Source organism: Carassius auratus, unplaced genomic scaffold (assembly GCF_003368295.1).
Source record: "Carassius auratus strain Wakin unplaced genomic scaffold, ASM336829v1 scaf_tig00062065, whole genome shotgun sequence".
Taxonomy (NCBI): domain Eukaryota; kingdom Metazoa; phylum Chordata; class Actinopteri; order Cypriniformes; family Cyprinidae; genus Carassius; species Carassius auratus.
The window spans coordinates 1-5,874 of record NW_020527492.1 but is presented as its reverse complement, the minus strand read 5'-3'; the positions used below and the strand labels follow the sequence as shown (position 1 = coordinate 5,874).

At 39.7% G+C, this 5,874-nt stretch overlaps 1 long non-coding RNA gene and 1 pseudogene across 1 annotated transcript; one reads left to right on the top strand and one right to left on the bottom strand.

Moving 5' to 3' along the window:
• Nucleotides 1–312: 312 nt before the first annotated feature.
• On the bottom strand, nt 313–2,060 carry LOC113090754 (60S ribosomal protein L28-like; annotated as a pseudogene).
• A 2,801-nt stretch (nt 2,061–4,861) lies between these two features.
• Nucleotides 4,862–5,487, top strand: LOC113090755 (uncharacterized). The gene is made up of 4 exons (XR_003287251.1): nt 4,862–4,936; nt 5,026–5,125; nt 5,265–5,385; nt 5,465–5,487. It is a non-coding gene; the product is annotated as an uncharacterized LOC113090755 (long non-coding RNA).
• Nucleotides 5,488–5,874: the final 387 nt, after the last annotated feature.

The window sequence follows — 5,874 nt, the reverse complement described above, 5'->3', positions numbered from 1 at the left end:
GTCAGTGTCTGTGATCTGTCAATCATTGATATTGGTGACAGCACATTCACAAAAAAACAAAAACAAATTATCTTTATGGAACGCTGATCATTTTGACCCATACAATGTATTGTTGGCTATTGCTACAAACTTCCACGTTGTTTTGAAACTCGCTGTGCTGTGACCATTCCTCCCAGTGATGCTGAAGTTCCTCATCGTGTTCATGAGTGTGAGCTGGAGTAAAACACATCACACAACTTTTTAATAAGTGAAAGTTGGCATTAATCTGCCTTTAACTTGAAGATGACAGACAGAATCCAAGATGTTCAAGGTTCAGAGCAGATCACACCACTGCTGTGCTGTAACAGAAGCTGGCGCAGCTCTCCTGGTCAGGTTCTCCAGCTGGTCGTGGAGGTGGATCTTATCCTTGATCAGAGCGTGGATGGTGTCCTGCAGCTCAAACGCTGGACAGCACACAAAACAACACACTGCCGCGAGTGACACATCCTGAACATAACACCTGACATCAGAACTGTAGGATGAAGACACACTCATCTGAGAGGGATGTGCTCTGCTTTATCCTGATCAATCCAATCATTAGGTGAACTCATGAATTAGAGCATGGTCATAGATTCTAACTGATGCAACCGGATCAACTCCACACCTGCACTGCAGTGTCACCACACTATATACACCATAGCAAATGTGCTATACATATTTTATATTCCAAACAAATGAGATTTGAGAGCTGCAGCAGAGGGGAAGATTTTATGTTAATTACACTATCAATAATATATTGTGCAAGTTTTAAGGAGCCAGGTTTAGAATAACATTAAGTGAACAAAGCACGTTCAGTTCGAGGTGAATTCAGCTTTCTGCTGATTACAGACTTTAAGACCTCAATGGTTAAACAAGAGCACCAGCAGGAACTGCAGGATGCATTTACATCTACTTTTTACATATACATTTGGTTAGGCAAGATTCTTACACCCTCATGTAAAGAAAAAAAACCTAAGTGAAAAGTCCCTCTGCAATGCACAGAAGAAAAAACTTTTACATAAAACATCATGTTCAATGGGCACAATACTTTAGCTGACTCAAGCATGCCATTAAATCTAGATGTATGACAAACACCTCAATCCATTAAACATTTAACTGCATTCAGTTCAGAGTTTAGATAAAACGCATAACCAAGAAAAATTTAGCCAACTTTAAGAAATCCAAATTTGATGAATGTCAAATAACAGTTAAAAAAAATATATTATATTGTACATGTACAATTCAGGTTCAATGCACTGCATGTGCGTGTGTGTGTGTGTGTGGACTGGTACAAATGAGACCTGGAAATAAAGAAACTTTGAACAGAAGCGCTTTATTAAGCTTTATTATATGCAAATAATTATGAACTCTTGGGAGCCCTGGTGCGCTTCTTTCGCACAACCACAGGCTTCTGACTCCTCAGGATGGCGCTTACGCGTCTCAGAGCAGCCTGGAAGACAGAGAGAGCAGAACTCAACTATAACTCCATAGTTGATTTTAAGGAAACAGCATGCTTTCACTTTGAAGCCTTCAACCCTCTTGTTTAGAAGCATTTCCTACAAGCAAAAATGTGTTCTACTACAAATAACAAACTATAAAATGTATGTTTAAAAGAGGCTTTTGGGCTGTGTGAACTCACCGATGCGCAGGTCCTTCCTGTATTTATTTTTGCGGATGATGTTCCTCACGCTGGCGAGAGTTGTGCGAGAGGTTCTTGTTGATGGTGATCTTCTCGTAGGAGGTGGCAGGTTTACACTGACCTGAAACACAAGCACGCTTTTAAAATCTAAATTCCTGCAGACGTTTAAAAACAGATTCAGAGCAGACATCTAGATTAATCCCTGAAGAATCCCTGAACCTGTAAGTGCACACTCACCTGAACGTTTCTTCAAGATGACGACCACACCTTTGCCATCAGCGGCCGGCTCGATGCCAACGGTCTTGCGGTGAATGAGACCATTGAAGCGGAAAGCATTCCTGGCCTTCAGATTATTTGGCTCCTGAAAGACAGGAAGAATATCTGAGGTCAGAAAGCAGCGGTTATTTTATATGCAGCGAAACAAAAACATGCACAATTTTCAGTCAAATGAGCAATACAGAGGAATAACTACAGCAATGCTCCAGAGGATCTGAAAAATTTTCTGACAGAGTCACATATAACGGTTAAAAGCACACTGAAATTAAATAAATAACTGTCCATAGTTTGAATAACATCACAACTTTTTTTTACCAAGGTTATTTCAGTGGAAACTAATGTCCCTTGAAATAAGTTCATAAAATTACACAGATCTGTAGAAACGGACAGGTCATGACATCCATTTGATACTGGAAACAAAGGTATGCGTCAGGCAAATAAATCATACTTATGCACTTATATTCAAAAAAGTGTCAGTTTTCCTATTCCTTCATCCAGTTCATTACAGTAACACAGCAGCTGATGAACAGCACCTTTACAACTAGAAAGTAATTCTGAATTTCTGAGCTTAATCGAAGCCTGCATTCTTTCTTTTAAACCGATATTTCTGCATGCACCACTAAGAAATACATAACACCAGCTAACTGTTAATAAGAATTAAACAACCAATCCAATAACCCAGTAAAGCCCTGTCTCAGCAGTGTCCTCAGTCTAGCTGAATGGAGTGACTCACGGTTGCTGTAGGTCTGCTTGTTCCTCTTGATTAGGAAACTGGAGGTGTTCCTGATGACCATCACTGCAGGTGAGGTGATGCCATGATGACGGTCCTGAATGCATGAAACAAAGCAACAATTATCATATACATATCATAACATTTGATATACATATCATAACAATTATCATAGACAGACCATATTCAATTACAGTTTAACATCAAATGCACATCCATGAACTGCACTTTAATATATTTCATAAGTATTAATAAACTTTTTTTCTTTATTACTCTACTAGTTTTTGTTCTCCGTTCTATTTTTAATTTACGTTTCCATTAATCTTATTATACATAACATATAACGTTACAGACGAATAGTGCCAGTAATCATGTCTAATCGCCAACCCGAAGAACCTCATATTACCATATACCACATAAACCTACTTATTAAAATAAGTAAAGCATAGACTGTGAGAGAATCCAAACTTTATTTCTCATTCTAGACTGATTTTCATCTTCACTAGCGGTGTGCTGACCCGTCTCTCACTCACTGAAGGCCTCGCCTAAGCAACACCAGCAGCTTTATCTTTTAGAAAAAAATATCCTTTTTATGGCCACTACCACCAAATGCTATAGTTCATGCGCAGCATATAACATATTCGACATAAATATATACCCGTCTAATGCTGAAATGTGCGTTATAAACCTTTAATCGACCGTTAAAAAGAAACACAGACGACCACGCTACCTTTTCAGCAGAGGAAGAGCGAGGGAAAGGAAGGAGTTCCAGTTCCGGTGGAGCTTTCGTATTTTCTTACGCCTCTGTGAGGATTAGTCAACTAGTCATTCACCTCCTGTTTCAGACTGTTGTAAATTACCAAAATATGCTTAAGAGGTCTTTCTCAAATAGTTATTTGGAAATGTATTTAAAAATCTTTCTTCAAATGTATATTTTCAACAGGACTATATGTTTCTGCGCAGCGCGGATGGAGACGAACAGCACAGCTCACGTCAATGGTGCAACTGGTATTACGTCACGCGCTTCTGTCGTGCTCCACGTCATTTTCATGCGTTCTCTTACCACAACAACCCAGCTCTGGGATGTCTGCTGCAAATACATTATTATGATTCCTATTCAGCCTCACTGAGGGAGATAGATCATATAAATCAAAGCGGCGTACACACAGATGTATTATTTATTCGTTATGATTAAATAATCAGTATAATTCATCACCCATTGCCTGCAGTGATGGAGGATGATGAAGATCTGGAGACTCTGGAGAGAAACTATATGATCTGATATATCCTAAATACACTGAGATGACTCCTAAACTTACAGGTGATACCCTACCTCTCTCTCTCTCTCTTCTCTCTCTCTCTCTCTATATATATATATAAGTATATATATAGAAAGAATAATATATATATATATATATATATATATATATATATATATATATATATATATATATCTTTCTATCTATCTATCTGTCTGTCATCTGTCTGTCGGTCTGTCTGTTTGTCTGTCATCTGTCTGTCTGTTTGTCTGTCTGTGTGTCTGTATGTTTGTCTTGTCTGTTTGTCGGTCTGTCATCTGTCTTTTGTCTGTCTGTCTGTCTGTCGGTCTGTCATCTGTATGTCATCTGTATGTCGTCTGTCTGTCATCTATCTGTCTGCTGCTCTGTCTGTTGTATGTCTGTCGGTCTGTCATCTGTCTGTTGTCTGTCTGTTTGTCTGTCTGTCGATCTGTTGTCTGTCTGTCTGTCTGTCTGTGCATCTGTATGTCGTCTGTCTGTCATCTATCTGTCTTGTCGGTCTGTCTGTTGTCTGTCTGTCTGTCTGTCTGTCTTCTGTCTGTCGTATTGATTCTAGTTTAACTGTAGCTGTGTGATGTTTGCAGGTATGCTGTTGGAGTTGCCTGCTTCTGTTTGTGTCTCAGATGTTGTATGATGAAGGTCTGCTAAATAAAGCACTGGAAAGAGCACTCTCCGCTCTCACATCACCTGACAACAGGGTTCACCAAATTGAACTTAAATGCAAATAATGAACACAGTTTGTCAATTTGAGACCACATGGCAACAGTGTAGATACTCACAGTTACATAATGTTTGAAGATCAATAACCTTTTTCACATTTCAGGCAACATAATATAACTTCTGTCGTATTCTGTTCCTAGTGATCCTGTGTCTCACAACTGATGATGCGGCGTCTGCGTTCTCCGACTCTGTGGGTGAAACAGCTGTATGACCTTGTTGACCTCTACAGCACTGGACACACACAGAAAATAACAGGTACATTTACTCACATACTGCCAAAACAAAACAATAGCAAATAAGCAAAAAGGCTGTTGGAATTGTAATGTGCCATGACAAATATTCAGGAATGTTATTGGAGCAGAAGAAGGAGGCGGTGCTTCAGCTGCTGTCAGATCACTCGCTCCTCGAGGAACAAGTTAAAATCGCACTGAAGACCTTGCAGGAGTAGGTGCCTTCGGATTTTTTTATTAGCAGCATTGAGCTAGTGTTTGGATTTCATTCAGTAAATCTGATGCAGTGTATTGGGAAGATATTGAGTTTCAAACATGCAAGAAGAAACTGCTGTGTTTATCTTGTGGCTCAGGCAGGGTGATGAGGGACAGATGTGAGTGACTGCTCTGACAGAGAGGAAGTGGAATCGATTGGCGAGACGCTTTTCAATGCTGTGCATCAGTTAGACCCCACCCACTGTGCTGACATCACCGGTGAGTTACTCTGCTCAGTTTGAATTTGAGATGTGTTATGTGCACACTGTGTGTGATTTGATGAATGTGTGAACATTAGGGATGCTGCTGGAAATGGATTCATCACGAATGCTGAAACAGATTCTGTCCAACCGGAGCATGCTGGAAGTCGCAGTTTCAGAGAGCAAAAAGTGTGCACTGGTACTTTAACCAGATATACACACACTCCCATGGCTTTATTGTAATTTGTATACTTGCTGACAAAGTAATGCATTTGTGTAGGCTTTTTCAAAAATATACTCCTCACTTTTAGCTAAAAGAAAAGCAGTGAACAACACTTTTAATAAATGTTTTCCTCTGTCCACAGAAGTAGGGCGCTCTGAGCCCAAAACACTCAGAAATGTCAGCCTGAGGCTTGGAGTCTCTGCAGATCACGTGACTGCAAGGAACTTTTGTACTTGGGCTTTTAAGCCTGGATTGCTGTGTAGTTTACTTGTATAATTCAAGACA